At 46.3% G+C, this 21,632-nt stretch overlaps 1 protein-coding gene across 3 annotated transcripts in view; it reads left to right on the top strand.

The window, feature by feature from the left end:
• The first annotated feature begins 389 nt into the window (after positions 1-389).
• The window catches only part of RESF1 (retroelement silencing factor 1), a 33,526-nt gene continuing 12,283 nt past the window's right edge, over positions 390-21,632 (top strand). Inside the window, exons 1-3 of one of the 3 annotated variants that reach the window (XM_064457837.1) lie at positions 390-535; positions 18,805-18,921; positions 19,524-19,745. The gene's annotated coding sequence lies outside the window, so the exon portion shown is untranslated. Of the gene's footprint in view, positions 536-558; positions 635-18,804; positions 18,922-19,523; positions 19,746-21,632 lie in introns of those variants that run through there. The other 2 variants (XM_064457829.1, XM_064457847.1) reach the window with 2 other exon arrangements.

Below are 21,632 nucleotides of genomic sequence, written 5' to 3'. Positions count from 1 at the left end.
GCTGCGGGAGTTCTCCGGGGACCTGAGAAGGCAGGAAGGGAGGGCAGGCAGGCCGGCCGGCCGGCCGGCCAGGAAGGAAGGCAGGGAGGGAGAGCTCAGTCTGGAGGGATCTGAAAAGCCGAAAGCCCGATTTGATGGCACTGCAGAGCTCCCTGTCAGTGGGTCAGTGAAACCACAGGCAAACTTCTGCTCCCGCCTGCCGAGCTCGTCCCCCTAGGCCGCACCGGCGGCCTCAGCCGCACCCCGCCGACCCCGTACCGCTCCCCGGCCGGTCAGGCGCGGCCCCGCCAGCCAGCCCCCAGGCCCCGCCGCTCCGCCCGGCCACGGCGGGGCCCTGCGGGGCCCGCGGCCAACGGCCCCGCCTCCCAGCGGGAGGGTCCCGCCCCGGGGCGGGCGCTGCAGTCCCCCCGCCGCCGACGGTAGCGGCAGTGCCAGTGTCCGCCGGCCGCCTTCTCCTTCTGCCTCTCACCGCGGCTCAGCGGCCGCTGGCTCCGCTTCTGCGCGCGGAGCGGCTCGCGCCGGCCGCGCGGGCTCGGTGAGGACGGGCGGCGGCGGGAGCGGGCGGTGGCGGCGGCGCGGGGGGACCCGGCGGCTGCGGGGAGCCGCTCCCCGGGCGGGCCGGCCGGCGGGCGAGGTGAGGCGGGGAGGGAAGGGAGCTGCCGGCCCTCCGGCCGGCCTCGGGGCGGGCCCCGAGACGGCGGGGCCGGCGCTGACGAGGCCGCCGGCAGCGAGGGCCCCGCAGGACGGCGGCGGTGTTCCGGGGGGGCCGCGGGTCTCCCACTCACGGGGCGGCCGGCGGTCCCGCCCTGAGGGTCGCGGGGGGTGCCTGGTGTGGAGGGTGGCAGGTAGCAAGCTGCTCGTCTCGCAGAACCAACTAACGCTAATTAAGGGGCCTGCAAGTGGCTGAGCAAGCACAATGAGGTCTGCAGGCGCGCTTTTCGGCCGAGCTGTTTGCCTCCAGAAACGTCCCCCGCCCCCATCGCCTTCAGCAGGAGTTTGTTTACTGCTTTTTCTCCGTAGGATATGGCCATCCGGGGGCGTAGGACTGGAAGATAAAAAAAAGATTTTAAAAAAAAATTGGCTTTCAGGGTTGCGGGTTCTCAGTGTGGGGAAGACCAGGTGTTTCGAGTTCCCTGTCTTTAAGCTCTGCGATGGAAATCTGGTGTTTGGCTGTGGTTTTTGCTTCAGCCTTTCAGGTAGGCATCACAGGGTAAGGAGCCGATGCTCGGCCTTCTGCAAGAGGGGCACCTGCAGTTGAGTGTTGTGGTTGAACTGGCAAACCTGTTTATATAACTAAATAAAGAAGTGGTTTTAAAGAGGTATTGGGTGCTATTCTGCTTTGGCTTGTCTGAGTAGTTTAGTTGAAAGAATTACCTAGCTTATTCCATCTAAAAAGGCAGATGGAAATGTGTGAGAAAAGGCAAGTACCTCCTCAGTGCTTCTTTATCAACTTCCTTCACAGGCTTCGGGAAGTTGACTTCGAATGCTCGTGGTATCGGTTAAAACTAGAGGCATCAGCTAGAACATGAGTAGGTTTTCCCCACAGTGAATATGCTTCAGAAGCCCATAGGAATGCTGGAGGTTGTTTTCCTAGAAATTGTTATGAGGCTGACTCAACTCTTTCTAGGAGCTCGGTGGTAATGTCAGACCTTTTGCTGCTCTTAACTAGGCTCTTGGGATGACTTAAAAACAGAACAAAACAAACCCAGCTCATCATGACTCCTGGTAAATGTTTTCTAGCTCTTGCATTTGAGGATGATGGGAGTAAAACTTATCACTAACATCAAAAGCTACTTAGCTGGGCTCTTACGGCTCAATTTCTGTGTATTAACCAGCCAGTGTCCCGAAACAGCTAGACAGACATTCCTGGCAGAGGAAGCAGACTTGTGTTAATGATCACTTTTATATTATTGTCCACAAAAGTGAATCCTATACTTCTGATAGCTGTGCCTGCATAAAAGTTGCCCTGAGCCTCAAAGCACAGCCTTAGCCAATGTGCATTACAGCATGCTTTGTATCAAGTCTGTTATGGGATGTTTTGGCTTCCTGCTTAATAGTAGCTGAAACGGTTTCTCCAGTGCATTGGTCTACCAGGCTTTTAGAAGAACTTTTATTTTGTCATTTTGGTTCTGTTTTCTACTTAGAGCACAGATGCTTTTTTGCTCCTCCCCCTTCCTACCACTTTTTAACAAAAATAACTGTAGATCTGTAAAATACTCTGATCTGCGGAAGGCTGTCCTTCAAACGCTGGCTTTTGAAAAGCCAGCAAGTTATTGACTTACATGTTGTCTGCAGGCAAACGCGTTTTGGTAGTAGAATGTGTTTATATCCGTTTCTAAAATTCACATAAAACAGTGTTTCCCAGCTCTCTTATTTGCCTTTTTTTTGTGAGGGGAAAATGATCAAAAGGGGCCTGTTGTGTTTGCTTAGTCACCTTTGGAGTAGAGGTGTGATGGTGGCACCCAGACTTACCCTGCATGCCGGCTGAGGGTGTGTGTTCCTCAGGCAGTCCTTCTTGCCAGGCCTTTTTCCCGTAATGGACCAGCTGAGCTGCTTACTACGACCTTCTGAGCCACCACCTGGGGGTGTTGTGTTGACTTATGGCTGTGGGTTGCAAACAAGGGAAGTGGTTTCTTAAATCCTGTGTGTGCTGAGCTTCCTCAGTTTAATTTGCTGCAACCATGAGTAACAGATCAGTGGCTTGGGGATGTGTGACTTTATCACTGTGTTTGTGGTCTCTCTTGGTCCTAATCAATGAGACAGTTAACCTGTTAGTTTGATGTTGAGCTCTTCTTTGCTGGTGACTAATAATCAACAAGAGGGCACAGAAGGGAGAACAATACTCCCAACCCCCTGATTTAAAAGGGGTCAGGAGGGAAGGCTGAAGACGGCAAGGAAAGAGTAAAGGGAGCAGAAAGCCAAGAAGGTGCCATTCAGCTATCTTAATTCCTAGAGCAGTTCATGCTTGGGTAAGCCTGACTGTGAGGGCTCTGAGAGACTGTAGAACCCGCTGGTGACTCTTTAAGAGGAGGAAAGGGAAAAAAAAGACGAGGAAAAATGGTGAAAACACATTATGGTTGTGAGTGTTAGGTGATTGCTATTCTTTGCCTTTCTGAACTGATGCTGGGCACTAATGAAAGGAGTCTGTGGCTTCTCAGCAAATTGGACTTCAAAACCTGCTGGGAGATCTTCTGATGTATTATAGTAATCAGGGACATAGGAGACTCTGCAGTGATATTGTTGGTATGGGTCATTGCTACTTTGGTAAAAGTAGCGCTTGCAGCTTAATGACTATTATCCCTCCTAGGAGCAAAGACTCGTAAAGGGGCCCTGCTCTTCCAGTGGGTGCTATCTGTCTGAAGGGGCACACTAACAAGATTGCTGAAGTCATCTTACTTTAAAAAACATGTAAATATGGGAGCTATATTATTATCTGTAGTCTGGTTCATCCTGAAGCACCACAAGTAGCAGCATCGGTGCAACTGGAGCTGTAGAAATGGGGGAGAAAATGGGGTTGGGGAAAATATAAACTTCTTAACCTGCCTTTGCTGCTCAAAGTATTTCTAAGCTGTGCTCAATACTGTTACAGCCACAGTTTTTCAAAGAACTCTAGAACTTTCACATTGCTGACAGGGAATGGATTTTTGCTTTTTCACGTTTGATTGGTAGGCACTGCTAGAATCTTTCTGACTCTCTGTATTTCTGATAAACATGAGAGTTATAAGTTCTAGCAATTTTAAAATTGCAAAGGGCAGGGAAAATGTAAACCAAAAAAGCTGTAGGATTTTATTCTTGGGAATTACAAGGAATGTCATTTAATGAGTGGAAGCATTGGTAAGGTAACTTGCTGTGTACAGGAAACCACAAATCAGCAGAGAAGGAAGGCATTATCACAGCTATACTTTTTGTTTTAAAAAACACTCCTGTGATCTTGAAGCTAGTAATATGTCTTATTGCTGGTATGAATGGTCTCCATAAAATGCATATACGCCAAAGAGCTCTTCTAGTATGTGCTGGTGAAAGGTTACTATTATTCTCCATGACTGAAATTCAGTTAACTTAATTTGCGTGTCAGCCAGTATTCCATATGTAGATTGCAAACCTTTTTTCAATTAGTAGTCATTAGGTGTTACATGATTTGAGAGTATCTCCTTTTAGAAGTATCACAACTACTGAAGATGAAAGACAGTTATTTGAATGTGCCTCAAAACTTGGAGAGAACTTGAAAAGTCTTCAGAGACAAAGTGCATTTTAGGGTTGCTCTGCATTTCACAGTAGTTTCTATAAGGTGTGTTACATAGAAATCTGCAGCTGTAGCATGGGGTATGTATATCTTCTAAAAAATGTCATTCCATCCAAGAAGAAGCGTCTTTGGACTCTGCTTTATTGTTAGCTGACCGTTTCCATCATAGTAATACAACTAAAAAGCATGAGTTACAGGCATATGCTTATGATACAAAAATTCGCGGATGCTATCTTTCAAAGTCCGAACCTCCCCGTAAGAGGAAGCGGAGTATCCAGAAAGTTCCCGAAATAAAACTCAATAGCAACAAAGTCACTATTAAGCAGGCATCCTTTATTACAGCGCTGGGCAGCACTGGGGATTGATCCACCATAAGTGCTCCAGTGATTCGGTAAACCTCCAAAGATTATATGCTATAAAGTCATACATATTCATAAGATTAATGAGGATTCATTAACATATGTAAAAGATCAAGCTGCATGCATAGGTGTTTTTTTTAGTGGTCTTTGGGAGTCCTCCAGTGGTCTCTGATGGTCTTCCTCACCTGTCCGCTGGCTGAACTTTGGGTTTCCTTTGCCCATATATAGTCATTGAATGAACTCCTCGGTCCTTTAGCCTTGGACTGTCACAAGGGGTTGATTTAAACTAGTTCCTCGAGTGCTTATCTCGGCACCGAGTTGCATTCTTCAAAACCCTGAAACTATCGGCACTGATGTCCTGAGTCTCTGTTATCAATGAATTTACAAGCTTATTCACTATCTTTGCAAGGGAGGAAACCACAAGAGAACAAGGATGCTTACAATAAGGACTAAGTCAAGGACTGTCAGGGGTTTAGTTCTTTCACTTATAGCTATATATTTCAATTATATACATGAACTGTATTACAGACAAGGATATTTCCATATAAAGGATTCTGATATAATATTGGAAAAGTATTAGGATACCAGGAGATGTTAATTTGTGTGATGAATCCAATCCCTGTTACTAATGCCTTTTTTCCCTGCAAATCTGATTTCCTGTTAAAAATTGCTTTCTTGTGCTTACAGCTGTTAGTCCGAAGTGAAGGTAACTTTTCCCCTGAGGGGTGTGAGCAAAAAAAACTTGGTTGATACCATCAAGCAATCAAATACAGTCCTGAAGATTTCAGTTAGTTCTAACTGTGGCATCTCTTTTGCTCATGTTGGGTATGGTGTTTGATATCATGGAGAACTAGAATTTTAAAAATCCTTGTGAAGCATGGCCCTTCCAAATGCCTGGAGTCCATGGTGCTTGCAGAAAATTCACTTTTTATCTTTCAGAAAAATCTCTTTGAGCTCAGTTTAGATGCTGCTTATGACAAATTCAAATTTTTCATTATCTGGCACTTCTCAATGTTGATATGTGGCATGGTGCTTATCTGTGTTATCTCATTCCTGGTGAGAAGAATGGCCTCTTTCCTGCTGCCCTTCTGGCTGTGACCACAATTCCTGTGACTCTTGCTGCAGTGTTGCTGGGTGCGATTCTATAGCTTAGGAGTATGGATCAGGTCCGTTGCTAAGTGCCATGGAGTGCTTTTTTCCTTGTTTTTTGATTTTTTTACTATCTCTGAATAAGTTTTAAAATTGAATTATGTAAATGTAATTTCTCAAGTTGTTATTAACTGCCTGCTACAAGAAATGCAATTTTAATACAGTCTGAAGGGTATTAAACAATTATGGATAGTGTAGTGTGCAGACATCTGTGTAGTGTAAGGCACCCATGAAAGCTAGCAACCATTGTCTTATAAATCTTATATTCAGCATAAACCACAGAAAATTGACCAAGACTTTTAACAGTTAATAATTTTGTTGACCAACTTTGTGTACACAAGTGACACATGAGTTCAGGAGTATTGGGCCATATACTTTGCTAATGGTCTGTTGTTGGTTAAGTGTCTTTGGTTTTCCTCCTGCTCAGGCTAGTTTAGCTTGAATTTACACTTACACATCCAAACACATTGGCACAAATCCACTAAGGGAAAATGGAAAATGTAAGCACACTGAGGTCCCTTTAATTACTGGCCCTTGCACCTCTTGCACACAATCTGATCTCTCCAGTTGCAGACTACATATGTAGCCCTGAGACCTGCATCTCCTCGTCCAGTTGCTGGCACTCAGACTTCCCCTGCATGCCAGTCTCTCCAGTTGCTGTCACTGAGACATCCAAGCCCTGTGGTCTTTTTTCCAGGTGCTGGCACCTGGTCTTTTCAGTTGCTGACCTTAAACGTAAGAGCTATGAGCCCCTGGTTCTGACTGGCTCTTGCTTACATGTGACCAGCCCTTTTTATTCTCCCGCTCTGTTTTGCGCTCTCCTTGTTCTTATACACCCTGTCCGCCCCCCCCGCCCCCCCAATCCTTTTCCTAAACATTCCATAAGTTTTTAATAGTCCTGCAGCCCTGCCTCAAATATCCTATTGAAACATAATTTCAGATTTGTAACATAAATATTAAAATTGCCATGACTGACATATCAATGGAAATGTGTGAGAAAGCAGAAGAAATAGCAGACCAAGAGTTAAAAGAATGGCCTACCTTTGCAGGGAAGAAGCACAATTTTCAGGACACTTTCCACAATAAAACTGGGGAATGTGTTGAGTGTAAAGGCATGCATATCTGCTTCATTAAGGTTATCTGTTCAAGGATCTTTTCAGAGCAAAAGGAGGCAATAAGGGAGAAGGAATAAAACAATGTACACAGACAATACCGGGGATAATAGCGAGAAGCAAACCTCCTCAGGTATGCTAATTGATAGGAGGTGTGGGATGTGAGTGTTTATTTCAGCAAAGACCTTATCAAAGGTATTCTAAGGAAAAGAGGGAAGCAATAAAAACTTGGAGAGATAAACCTCTTATGCAAATGTGAGGGAGACAGAAGAAACAAACCTTGGTCAGTCTCCTTAACGATGGGCCATTGAGAAACTGTAGGCAAACCTAGACTTTTAAACTGATTAGAGTGCAAATCTAGGAGCCCCAGGTGTGGGTGGGAGGAAGAAGGTGGTGCAACTATGCAGAGGGGGAACAGACAGGGGAGGCTATAAAGGGAGTCAGTTGTGTGTAAACAGTGGCTGGTCAGGAGGTCTGTCTGACTGAGCCCTGTGCCTGATCCTTGCAGCCAGTCCCATCTTCTTGAGTCCTTTCTCAACTATCTCTGCATAGTCTTGCTCTCGATCCCTTGTGTGTGAGTGCTGCAAGGACTAGGTGCCAGCCACTGAGGAGACCAGTGTGAGTTGACAACCTGGCCAGCGAGTGAAGTCAGAGTGGAGGTGTAGGCACCTTTTGGCCATGGTGTCAGTAACTGGAGCAAGAGGGTGTCTCAGCATCAGTAACTGGAAGGACGATAGCTCTTAGGAAGTGTCTCCACAGGCCCCACGGACCTTCTCTTCAGAGTGGCAGCTACTGGAGGGACAGATGTGAGTGGATTTGGTGCCAGCAACTGGGGTCAGACAGGGTGTGCAGGCACCCCTGGCCAGCAGCGCCAGCAAGTGGAGTGAGCGGGAGCCTCACCCAGGGCAGTTCAGATGATTGAGGGGCTCAGTGCTGGTGGCTGGAGTGGGACTGTGAGTCACAGCCCATGTGCTTGATGCTGGCTGCTGGTGAGAGTGCATGGGGCATATCTTTCCCGAATTGGGTGTGTGGGGTTTGCCTGTATAATTCGGTAGCAGACTTCAAGGTGGACTAGCTGGTGGGTAGGAGCCCTGGGTCCAGGCAGAGGACCTGGATGGGCAGAGGGTCCATGCTGGTATCTGGGGAGGGGGATCTGTGAGTGTGGGGTGCTTATGAAACCAAGTATGTGCATGCTTGCCAGTGAGCATCAGGCTGAATCAGCCAGCAAATAGGAGATCCTTCGAAGTGGGTAAGAGAGCCTGGGGTCCATGCAGGTGTATTGGATGAGCAGAGAGGCTGTACTGGTACTTGAGAGATCTGTGAATGTGTGCCTGCTTGTGACCTTAGAGCGTGGGGTTGTGTGGGTTTTAGACATTCAATCCTAATCAGCCAAAGAGGAGGAAAGGGACTTGTCTGTCTATACTTCTGTTTTATGTGAGTCATATGTAGGTGCAGTTGAAGGCAGCAGCTTGTCTGTGGCTGCCTGTGTCAATGTCCCGTTTGTGCTCAGCCTTGTTACTTGTTGAACCTACCATGCTAATGTAAGCTAATGAGATAATTTTAAAAGTATTACTTTGATGGGTTTTGTTTTAATGGCTGTTGCTTGAATGGAAAAAAAAAATCTGTCCTGTTTCTTCATCTGTTCTGAAAAGGTCCTGTTTGTTCTCAGAGCTCTTCCTCCTGTGCTGGATTTGGGCCCTGAGGACTTTGAGAATGAAGTGTGTTCACTTTAAAAAACAAACAAACAACTCCAAACCAAACAAAAAAAAGGCTAACAAACTGACTCAGAAATACTGTTGGATAATACTGAATAAAGTCACATTAAAAGACCTGGTGGTTGGAGGAGACAATGCTAAGAACACGAAGGCTGGGAGGAAAAGCCTGATGCCACATGAAGTTCATGGGCATAAAACTAAAACAGGCTCATCCAATAACCATTTTTGTAATAATCATCTGTAGCAGCAGATGGCATTAGGACAGCAAAACCAATAGGTGAAGGTGAGAAATATCCTGTTGGAAATGGCGTGACCAGAATCTGCAAAGAGAAGCGACTAGTCTTCATATGCTTAAAGTTACTATAACTACCCTGTGATTGACTGTCAATCTGAGATATAGGTAACTTCTAACAAATTATCTCCTGTGTAACTTCTAAGAATCCTTATGGCAAGAAAACACCTGTGTGCTGGTGCTGCTGTGACATCTAAAATGCAGTTATAAACTGAGGAACATAAGAATTCTTGGTACTTATGTACTCTTTCCTTTGGGCACGTGTTTGGTTGATTCAGGCCATCTTGTACCACAGGGGCAGGTCCGCCAAGCTGCTCTAATGTGTCTGTGATACTGTATGTCAAACATACTGAATTCATTTTAATGTTTTCGGTTAACTGAGACTGGCTGCTAGAAGTCCAGAAGCAGAAGCAGCGGAGCAAAGTTGTGCTGGCCTGCAGCTGGACTTTTGTCCTTTCAGTTCTTGGAAGCTTGTGTTTGCTGAACTCCATGTACTGGAGAAGTGGGAAACAATGCAGATCAGAGTGTGTGGGGTTGAACCTATATTTGGCGTTAAGAATTTTGGTCCAATTAAAGGAAGGTTTTGATAATGGATATGAATATTTTATAACTATTGTGCCTTGGTTACATTTGTCACAGGGAGATTTAGACCACTTAAAGAACCTCCAAAGGTACCAGCAAAAGTGGTTTTATTGAAGTAAGATGCTGTAAAAGTGAAGCTTATGAAAGTTTGATGGGAAGGTTCAATCTATTTACTGTACAGAGGATATAATAATTCAGAAATACCAATACAAGATCTTAATGCCCTGTGATACAAGGTTATGCGCAATATCGGTCACTTACCAAAGATCTGAAGTTGGTAAGAGGTTTTTCAACCTCAAGGAGTAACCTTGAGAGACTTCCCAACTCAAGCCAGCTGCTTATCAGGGAGAGCTCAAAAAGGCTCGCTCAGGCTGTCATATTTATGGAATAAAGTGGTTGGCTCAGTCAAGTTACATGTGATGGAAAGTGTAAGCATGAGACTCCTTGTACCCACAACTTCGTTTGTTCCTTGACAAATTAGCCTTGGAAGAACCACCTGCTATTCATGTGTTAATCATGTGATCAGTGTCCTGGTTTCCCAGCTCATGGATCAAAGCTCACCATGTCACTCTGTTCCTGTGTGAGTTTTCAAAGAACAGGTTGGAACTAGAGAAGGTCTTGACCTGGTCATGGCCTAGGCCTTTACTTCCTTGAGATCCTGAACCAAACTAGCACTAGTTTGGTCAAGGAGTTGAGAGTATCCATCACATTCCATCCCATGACTGCAGTCAATCCACTGTCCTGACCCACAAAGTAGTAGTATGGTTACCTCTTGCCTCTGTCATAAATATGCGGTGTATTGCAGATCAGTGGTAGGGATACAATTATTTGATCAGTTGCTTAGTTAAGGTGTTACAATTAATGCTAATGATATACGATCGCACATACAGAATCAGTTGATTGTGTATGTTTTGCATGTTGGATTAACATAATTTGTTTCGTTATTTGCCCAACTTTGATATACAGAATGATTATAAGAAATAAATGCAATAAAGTCAAAACTAACTGTGGCGATTCACAACATGGGCTCCGTATTCATGCACAAGCGAAGCCGTTTATTAACAAAAATCCGCCTTAATATAGTCTGCTTCACAACCTAGTATTTTTCCATTGTCTCCACCTCTGAATATGTTCTATCACATTAGCTCTATATATGGTATAAACATAGACAAGCGTCCTCTTCCACAGTTGTGCTTTTGACCTTTTGTTCCACATATCAAGGCCTCAGTTCGGTGTTGTGGGTTGTTTATCCATCCCACCACAGCTTGTGTCCAACAAGGGCGATGAGATCTCCGGTGCTGTCACAGGAGGCCATATTCACTTGTTCCACACTAACAAAACTGCAACTGGATGTACTGTCAAATTTAAAGCTCCAGTTGCTGTTGGTGACCATTCAAGATTATAAATATACACAGCTGTTGCAGACATAGATGAGTACTGTCTCAGCATATCCATCGGCGTGTACTGAGAAATGTTGGACTCGCCTAGGGGAATTAAGGCATGTATTGGAGATCCCAGAGGAATTCCCTTCACACAAGCCCTACCCTAGATCAGGGATGCAAACTTCAGCGTCTACCTATTGTAATCTGTTACTTGTCTGCCAGGCCTGTTGTTGATGAATCATGGGAGGGATCACAGATCTGTCTTGGTGTAAAGCCAGAGATATGATAGGATAGAATTGTTCAGTAGTAGCATCTCCTGTAGTAAACACATAGGCAACAGCTGAGTGTCTGTTTGCATTGTATGTAGAGTTGAGTAAGAGCCACCAGGCTTGCAAGTGTCATTGGGTTTCAGTGGCCTTATCCCAGACAACTTTTATGAGTTTCAGCAGGTGGGATTCTCATGTCACCTTCTCTTAAGATTACAGCTGCACTGCAGCTCAGACCCTTAGTTGGGCTTGAAGGCAGCTCAGAGCTGAGGAAATGTTCACTTGGGTTACCCCTAAAGGTTAGTAGTAACATGTGATCTCTGTTTTGGACATTCCCGTAAAGGTGAAGTGTTTGTGGTCAACCGCTGTCCTAATCCCAGTTTAAGTAACAATAACTGTAAGAGAAAGTTAAGATTTTGCAGTGAGGTGGTCATTGGGTCTAGCTTATTGGCTGCGGCTTCTGCATCCATGTTGTTGAGCCCTCCAAATAGCCTGTAAGGTCTCTCTGTCTGTGTATGTTCTGCTGGGGTAGGGTACAGCAGTGGAGCCTTTTTATGGTAGACAAGAAGTGGGACATACTGAGTTCAGTCTAGATGCTCTGGTTAGCAGTGTTAACTCTGCCTGCTTTAAGGACCAGTTAGGATCCAAAAGTAGCTGTTGCATATGACGTTTCCAAGTCATGTAAGTACCTACTTGTCCAGAGGAGGGCCACAAAGATTACTGGGGGGCTGAAACACCTCCCTGGTGAGGATAGGCTGATAGAGTTTGGGTTGTTTAGCCTAGAGGAAAGAAGGCTCTAAGAAGACCTTGTAGTGGTCTTCTGGTACTTAAAGGGACCCTACAGGAAAGATGGGGAGGGACTTTTATCAAGGAGTGTAGTGATAGGACAAAGGCTAACAGTTTTTAAACTGAAAGAGGGTAGAATTAATTAGATATTAGGAAGAAATACTTTATGGTGAGGTTGGTGAGATACTGGAAGAAGTTCCCCAGAGAAATTGTGGATGCCACCTCCCTGGAAGTGTTTAAGACCAGGTTGGATGAGGCTTTTTGAGCAACCTGATCTTGTGGAAGGTATCCCTGCCCATGGCAGGGGGTTGGAACTAGGTGGTCTTTAAGGTCCTTTCCAACCCAAACCATTCTGTGATTCTGTTTTATACTTCCTTCAGTAATGATGGGGGATGGAGTTGAGGGTGAGTTAGGAAGAATAGTTGGAAGGTTGTTTGCAGGGTGCTCAGGAAGGGAAGTACCTGTGGGACTCAGAGAAGAGAATAGTATCAAACTTAGTGATTAAAGCTTTAACTTAAAGGCACACGATGTCAGCAGAGTGTGAATGTGTAAGGGACATGCCACAAAAGAAGTGGTACTGGCACATGGCACACTGATGATTGGACCAGTGCAGAAGGAGTGTGCTTTCCAAGAGGGAAGCCAGTGGGTGCACCCAGCAAAAACAGACCAGCAGTTGATGTAGACCTGGCTGTCAGAGGAGTGAATGACTAAGCAAAGGGCCAAGAGTTCAGCCATGTGGGCACTATTATGGCAATCAGGTGTAACAGCCTGGCCATCTGCAGTATGAAAAGCTGTGGCATGCCCAAACCAGGTGTAATGGTGAAGGACGGTGGAGGCTTCTGTAAACCAGACATCCTTCTGTGGGGTGTTGAAAGGATAGGCTTCTGTAATAGGTGAGTCTGAGGGATCATCTGTAGCTGGAGGAGAATGTGAGAATCATATGATTGCGGTCTATAGGTTGGATTCTGATGGCAGAGATACCAAAGAACCAACATTGAATGGTAATGGATTGTGTATGTCCTTCAGGGAAAGGAATGCTTGAAGGATGTTGTGAAGAATGCATTGTAAAACTGTTCAGTGTAAGGGTGCGATCCATGAGGAGTTTGTCAGTATCAGAAAGGGCAAGGAAGGTGGTGTGTAAGGTGTGCTCCCATTCCCCATACAAGGCTTGCACATCTTGCCACCCCTTTCTGCCAAAAGGGATTGGCTTGGGCGTTGGGGTCCTTGGGACCTATTTCTTGGAACAGTCACCAACAAGCAGTTTGCACTGTGCTGGACCCTGGGTTCTGGTCCACCAGTAGGAGTGAGGGGTCCCAAATACCAGTATTATTAAATACTTGTCAGAGAAGGGTTAGGGCCTGTTGGTGACTGATGTTCCAGTCCCAGGTGCAGTGAGGAAGAGAGGATGGCCTAGCTGACTAAAACCTGGGCCTTCTCAGGACAAAAATTTAAAGAACCCACGAGATTCTGATGTTTGTGTTTGGAGGAGGATGTGGGTTGGATAAAGAAAACAGATTGCAAGACACTTTCAGGAATACCTTTGGTAGTGGCATACAAGATTCCTCCTTTAAAAAGAAACAAGACACCTTACGTTCTGGGCAGGACCCTGACAATTACAAGGAATATAAAGTTCCCGGTGTTCTTTGAGGGCTGAAATTGGGGATCATATATCGTGCAACAGATTCCTATCTATGTCTGCCTAGGAAAATGTCATCAATATACTGGTGGTGAGAGACATCAGGAGTGGGAGAAGTTTCGGCTAGTCTTGGTGCTAAGATACCATGAGCAATGGTAGGACTATAGCAATAGTCTTGAGGTAAATAAGTAAAGTTGTAATGAATGCCATTCCAAGTACAAGCAAAGTGAGCTTGGTTGTCCAAATGGGTGGGACACTGGAAGAACATGTCTTTAATGTCCATGGCCTCTATGCATAGGTAAGAGGAAAGGTAAATGACATTGCTTCAGCAGCTATCAGGACTGCAGTATGAGGCAGAACTTACGTCTTGGTAGTCATTGGTCAGGTGCCAAGACCCATTGGATTTGTGCACTGGCCGGATGGGGCTGTTAAAAGGGGAGTAGGTGCAAGTCAATACTCCCTATATTTCTGGTTCTGTGAGAAGGGAGGTAATGAGTGCTGGGGTGTGCAGGTTCACAGGATGTTAACAGCATGGGTCATTGGGGGTAGGAGAGGTGCTTCTTGGAGTACCCAAACTAGGGGGAGTTTTGGTTCAGAAGTACCAGAAGACTGTAGCTTCCCTTGAGCATCGTGGAAGGTCTGGCCTCTGAGTAGTTCCATACATGTAAGTAAAATAGCTAATGCCTCATAGGCCTTTGCAGGCCTGTCTACTTAAGAAATACCTGCAGAGTTACCTAATGGCCTCGCTGAGTAAGTGTGACACGATTATTGCAGTGAAATACTTGTAAAAGGATGTACTGTATGGAATTTATCTGAAGTAATCTGTGTGTTACCATTCTTTGTGGTAATTTACCACATCCTGCTAATCTGACACACGTGTGTAGTTATGTGAAAAACAAGTCATGTAACCCAGAGGTGTATAAACTTTGTCACTGCCCCAGCTGGGCAGAGTTTGTATCAGCAGAGGCTCTGTGTTGTTCCTGTAGCTACAGTAATGAACTGCTGCTCTTCTGACGTGATAAGAATTGCATTTGTATTACTCCACAACGGATGTTAGAACCTCCCAAAAACTGCAGATCCTCTGGCTGCCTGTCTGTTTGGGAAGTTGCACTTGGCTGACTATGGGAAGGGCTGAAGGGACCTCTGTGAACCCCTGGACTACTGCAGAGGGTGAGGGAAGTGGTCCCCTTCAGTGTGATCAACTGAAGGCAGACTTTTTAGTGCCCATGAGGACACAAAAATGATGGTATTGTTGATGGGAAGTCCCTGTAAGCTGCATCCTCCGTGCCACCTGAGAGGGGTCAGAAGGTCCTGACTGGTTCCCCTGGGGTGCTAACTGTATGTCTGATAAGTCTGTGTGGTAACCAAGGGCTGGGGGGTTTCCAGTTTCCAGCTGATGAAGTGGTGGGAGGGGTACTAGGGACGTTGCTAAGGGTCTCCTAGGAAAAGGTGTGGCACAGGGGGTGTTGTTGGCAAAAGCCTGTAAAACAGATGTTGGGACTCTGAGGGCTGCCTGTTTGGGAATGCCTGGGGCCAAACAGGCTTTCCATGCTTCAGGATGCTTTGGGTCACAGCCCTTTTGCACAGGCTATGGGGGGTTTGTAACTAACTGGACACAGGGGTGTTCGGTGGTAACTATAGCTGCATCTTCACAGAAGAGGGAGGATGACAAAATGAGCGTAGCAGAAACTAACTGCTGGGACCACATGTCACTGGGCACTGTGCCTGTAAGGCTAGCGCCTGTTGGTGTTAATGGGCTCTGAATGGACCAGGACTCTTCTTGACTAGTGGGTGCTGCTGGGCCTCAAAGGGATGACAACTTGATAGGGCTTCCTCTGCCACAGGGTCTATGTCTAATGCATGATCGATAACCAGCCTGCCTGTGCTTAGTTCCAAATCTATGGGACTGGCCCAAGGAATAGTTGGTGGGCCTCAGTCATCTTGGGGCCTTTTATCATTGAGCATATGCTAGTGGTGCCTGAAAGATAGAGTCTATATTTCCCACTGGAGTTTGTGGCTGGATTCCAGACCCTAAAGGAGGTTGCAGGCTTCTGTTTCTGAAATTCAGATGGTATCCCCTCATCACTTGACACACATTTGCAAGACAGGTTAAATAACCCACAGTAACAGATTTGCTATAGCGCTTGCTTACTTTAGTTAGGTCTATGCCTGTGAAAGAGAACAGAGACACAGTTTCAATGCCTCCATTAGCAGCATGCTCAGTTTTAATAGTTGGTCTGATTCTTAAGTCAGGCTTCAAGAGGAGAGGAATTAGACGTATAATTGCCTAGAGTCAAATTGGGCCAAATATTTCTGTCCCAGTTCTCTTGATCAACATATAAAGCTTTATGTGGTTTTGTTTCAGAAACTCCCTTTTAGGCAGCTTCCACCCACCTGTCAAGTTTTTCCCAGGCACATGTTACCACCATGGGGATCATGTGGCATGCTCATTTCTCCACAGTCACCTGAAGGCTTCTAACACAGGCAGTGGTGAGAGTCTTATCTATCCCAGCCCAAGTGTCCTCCTGGCCTTGAGATACTCCTTGCTGTAGGGAGATAACTTGGGCTTCAGCTGCATTCGAATGGTGCTCAGTATTTCTAAGACCATGAGCTGATAGAAATAGGCAGGGTAACTTTCCCTTCATGCTTTTTCTTCTTTACTTTCTCTTATCAAAGAAGGGAAGGGAACAGGTAGCTCCCTCTGTAAGAACACCTAGTGCCCACAGGTGGGGGCAAGGCCCCAAAACAGACAGTTTAGGCACCTGCTGCAAGGCTGGGGCCAGGCATGATGCTATGTACTGCATCCCTCTGCTGACATTGGAGTAGAGGTGCTTGAGGCAGCCTGATAGTGTTACAGATTTGGGATATGGTAACAGACACCAGACGAACAGCTTTAGGGATAAACAGTTTATCTCAAAATAACATTACAGTATCAAATATCAATCCGTAGTATGCTTACCTGGGTCAAAATGACAGTAAATCGAGAAGTCATGGAGAACGGGGGATGTCCCAGAGGACTGGAAGAAGGCAAATGTTACCCCTATCTACAAGAAGGGCTCGAGGGAAGATCCGGGTAACTATAGGCCCATCAGCGTTACTTCAATCCCTGGGAAAGTTATGTAACAAATCCTCCTGGGGGCCATCACAAGTCAAATGAAGCACTTGATTGGGAAAAGCCAACATGGGTTCACTAAAGGCAGATCGTGCTTGACAAACCTGGTGGCCTTCTATGACAAAGTGACTTGCCTGGTTGACATGGGGCGAGCAGTGGACATTGTCTGCCTGGACTTCTCCAAGGCCTTTGATACGGTCCCCCACAGTCTCCTTCTGGAGAAGTTGATGCGTTAATGGCCTAGACAAGTGGTCTGTGCAGTGGGTGGGGAGCTGGCTGACAGGCTGCACCCAAAGGGCGGTGGTAAATAGCTCTTTCTCAAACTGGTAACCTGTCACTGGAGTCCCCCAGGGATCGATATTGGGCCCAGCGTTATTCAATATCTTTATAAGTTATCTGGATAACAGCATCAAGTGTAGCCTGATGAAGTTTGCTGATGACACCAAGTTGAGTGGGGAGGTAGACACTCCAGAAGGGAGAGCTGCTCTGCAGGGAGATCTGGATAGGCTGGAGGAGTGGGCCAGCAAGAACCATATGAAATTCAACAAGGAGAAGTGTAAGATCATGCACCTGGGAAAACATAATCCGGAAGTGCAGCACAGACTGGGATCCACCTGTCTGGAGAGCAGCCCTGTGGAAAGGGACTTGGGGGTCCTGGTGGACAGAAAGCTCAACACGAGCGAACAGTGTGCTGCTGCAGCCAAGAAGGCCAACAGGATGCTGGGTTGCATCAAAAAGGGCATCGCCAGCAGAGAGAAAGAAGTCATCATCCCACTCTGCTCAGCGCTTGTCAGGCCACGCCTGGAGTACTGTGTACAGTTCTGGTCCCCACTCTACAAAAAGGATGTGGACAGGCTGGAAGGGGTCCAGAGAAGGGCCGCCAAGATGATCAAAGGACTGGGAAGCCTGCCATATGAGGATAGGCTGGGAGAGCTGGGTTTGTTCAGCCTTGAGAAAAGGAGGCTTAGAGGGGATCTCATCACCATGTGCCAGTACTTACGGGGCAGCTACAAAGATGATGGAGACTCCCTTTTTACACGGGGACACATGGAGAGGACAAGGGGGGATGGACACAACTTGCTCTTGGGGAGATTCCGACTGGACATCAGAGGGAAATTTTTCACAGTGAGGACAGTCAACCATTGGAATAATCTACCCAGGGAAGTGGTTGACTCGGCCACGTTGGACACCTTTAAGAGTCGTCTGGACAGGGTGCTGGGCCATTTTGAAGTTTTCTGATCAGACTGTCCTGCTTTTATTATTGAGTCATGGAAGCGCTTTCTGGACTTTGTAGCCAGGCATAGCGTCCTACACCTGTGCTGTTTGTGTGCTCGGAAGTACCATGTAATACAACACTAACCCCATGCTTCCAACTCTTTCTTTCGTGACTCAGCAGGGGAAAGCATGGTGGTCCTGTCCTGGCTGTGCAATACCAGGACTGATGTCTATGCCACACACAGACCCCTAAGGGTGTCAGATGCAGAGAAGAGTTTTGTCTCTTTGTCTGCAGATACTCTTTGAAATGGAAATACTGTGTTTCTTTTCATAAATTGTGAAATCTCAAGTGACAAACCAACAAAGCAGAGGCATGGAAGGAGAGTTGCTAGGGCTAAAACTGGATGTTGCACCAGAGAATTGACCTCTCTCCTGGTTCTGCTACAGAGTTCTGGTGGGAAGATAGGAAGGTGATGCAACTAAGTGCATTGTAGATGATGTTAGTCTTGTGTATTTTGTAAGGTTTTGTGTAGAGCTCCAGCTTGCTCCCAGGCAATCCCCTGACTCACAGCCACGAAGCAGATCCGAAACAGCAGGGGTTAAGCAGGAAGGGTTGCCCAGCCATGCCTGAGGGTGAGTGGGCAGGAGCTGTTGGCAGTAAAAGAAAAGTAACTGGGCTGGATGGGCAGTCAGGCTCAAGTGCTGCTGGATCAATTGGACCCCCTGCTGTGGCAGCTCAGGGATCCCAGCACCTGTGATGGGCGTGGGCTGGGAATGCATCATGGTGCAGCTCCCCTTCCAGGCATGGTACCACAGTCTCCTTCGGGGACAAGCGCCTGGAGGGAGCTGGGAAGAGCTGTTAGCTGCTGAAAGAGCTGTTAGCTGCCCCAGGCCCCTGTGCTGGGTCCTTTCTGCAGTAGGTAATGGCTCTCTGGTATCTCCCTTTTGTTCCCAGGAGAAGCAGCCAACTCCCGCTCCCAGACTGAGCCCAGGACTGACAGCGACCCTGATTCCCTGCCGGTGCTGCCCCAAACACCGCTTCCAAGTTAAGGGCCCCTTTCTGTTAATGCAGGTAAGTCTGGAAAAAACCTGCATAGGAATCAATGTAAAATTCTCACATCAATATGGGGTCTCCACAGAGCAAGAGGAAGATGGAGAAGTAGAAGAAAAGAAGGGCGGAAGGGGAGCGGGCATGTCCAAATCTTGCACCAGGGACCTTGACTCCACTCACCACAAACTTAAGGACAAGTATAAATTCTCCTTGCTTTAGTCACATGAGAAAGTGAAGCTGGTTTGCTCTCACTCTCTCTCACTTCCTTTCTCTTTACCAAATGCTCAGAGACACCTGTCTTTAGTCACTCCCCTTTGCTGTAAGTTTCTTTAGATTGGAATTGGATAATCTGCCAGGTTCTGGGGGACCCCTTTGCCAGGGGAATTCCTGTGGATATAGCCCCTGTTTGCAGTTAAATGGATGACTCTCAAATTCAAAGGGCTGACTAAAGATACGATTTTTCTTTAGTATAATTTGTGATATATTAGCAATGATTTTTAGCGAGCCCTGTAGCAAGCTGTGTATGCTTGTACATTCATGTCCCTGTATTTTATCTTCTGTCAAATAAGACTCTGAATCTGACCATTGTGATTTGTGTGCCTCACTGTGCTCTTGGTACACAGCACCTTGGAGACCCCAAATGTGTAACTACCTCTGAGGAGATGATCCAGACTGAGTGGGCCCTGGGCTTGCCTGGCTACAGTTGAAGTGGCACTGGTAGATGGTGACCGTAGAAACGATTGAGAAGAGGGTTGGATAAACCGCTCCCTGAGAGCCTGACTGGAGGGCTCAGTGCTGCGGAACAGCTGGCCCATGTCTTGGTGATCTCCCCTTATTTGGACCGGGTGAGGATACTTTCCTAGGAATTGAGTGTTACCTATTAGGTAGATTGTAAGGAATTTGGAATAAAAGCAGGATAGTCCTCACTCGCAGGGTGGTGTAATTGTTACTTAATGAGTGCCTTATCTCAATAAACCTCACTTTGTGCCTCGTAACCTTATTCCTTCAAGGTGTAGGGGGCGGCAGAGGATCTGGCTGTGACAGCACTGTGAACTATTTTCTTCACACCAGTTTCATCTTTGCACACTCTGAATGTACCTGTGGTTCTTAGTCACATGCACAAGCCCTACATGTACGAGTAGTGCCTAGAGAAAGAGACTGCTTTTTAATGCTGTTGTACTGGGTGTTCAGGTTAACAGCTTACATGAGTAAACTTGGAAAAGTTAAGCTGAAGATTCTTATTCTTGGTTTATATTCCTAGGTTTTTTATATGCACATATTAATAAACTTTTATGTCCAGTTTGATTTAAGAAGAAAAAGTGGGAGCTCAAAACACGATTTTAACTTGAATTCCCACATGTAAGTGAAGTGCATAGTACCATTATCAAAAAAGCGTATTGGCTTGAATGTGATGCCATGTGCAGTTACCTCCAGGCTCAAGCCAGGTGGTCTTTGGCCAGCTAAAAACACAGAGCAAGCTTAGGTCAGTCTGTACTCAGCCAAACAGAGAAGGCTCAATACCTAAATGGAAATAAGTACTATGGTTATTAGTTAACCCTTGCATTTAAATCATAATCTTGCAAATTTGAGACAGATGAACCACATTTATTCACATTGCTTTCTCTGCCGTACACTACCTCTTGACTATTCGTGTCCCTGATAAATTTATTTATACATTATGTGGCAAGGGGAGATTGTTGTAGGACAGCCTCAGTGCTATCTGCGTTCTCCACTAGCTTGTCCCAGGGCCGCCATGGCACTGGAGCACAAGGATCAATTTGTAGTGGTCAGTACCTTTAAATGCCTTCAGTACACTGGATTTCATCATGGTGTGCTGGGACAGTTGATTGATTAGCATGGAAGTGTTATGCCACGGAAAAAGATAAGCCCTTAATTCAAGTATCTGTTGTCTAAAACTAATAAAGCAGTAGTTCTAAATAAAGTTTATCAGCCATGAGCTTTGTAGTTCAGTGCTGTTTGCAGCTTGGTGTACTGGATGTGGCTGAGATGGAGTTAAATTTCTTCAACAGCTGTATGGTGCTGGGTTTTGGATCTGTGGCTAAAACAGTGTTGGTAACTTGCCAGTGTCTTGGCGATTACTGAGCAGTGCTTGCACAGTGTCAAGGCCTCCTCTTTCCCACTCTGTCCCCACAGCGAGTGGGGTGACAGTGGGTAAGAGGCTGGGAGGGGACACAGCCAGGACAGGTGACCCAGGTCTGTATGGGAGAACCTCATGCTCATCAACAAAAACAGCTGGAGGAAGAAGGGAGGTGTAGCTTTCAAGGTGGGTGTTGCTCAGAGACTAACTAGCTGGGCATTGGTCTGCTTGTGGGACTGTCACACTGGTAAATAGGAGGTTTTGCTGACCATAGTTCAAATCAGGGTACAATGCTAGCTTCCTCCTTACCAGTGTACCTGGATGAAGTAAACTTCAATGGTTTTGAAAAGCAGTGAGGTCTACTGGTGGCTGTTTCTCCAGAGTGATCAAAGGATCTTCCACAAGGTTGGCTTTGATGCACTGAATTTATATTACTAGTCTCCTGGTCCCAGTGTTACATTGCTACCGGATCCAGTACCCCTTATTTGTCGTCATTCCTTTCATCTGTTACTGGTTACTTCCTCGTGGTACTTTTCGGTTACTGGTGACACTAAACTCCAGGTGAATATTGTTTACATCCTTCCACTAGTCATGCTTAAGATGAGTCTGTTAGCAGGAGCAAATGTATAGCAGT

The sequence above is a fragment of the Phalacrocorax carbo genome, chromosome 1 (genome assembly GCF_963921805.1).
Source record: "Phalacrocorax carbo chromosome 1, bPhaCar2.1, whole genome shotgun sequence".
Classification (NCBI taxonomy): domain Eukaryota; kingdom Metazoa; phylum Chordata; class Aves; order Suliformes; family Phalacrocoracidae; genus Phalacrocorax; species Phalacrocorax carbo.
Note: the sequence above shows the minus strand (reverse complement) of the source record. Positions and strands in the feature narration are given on the sequence as shown.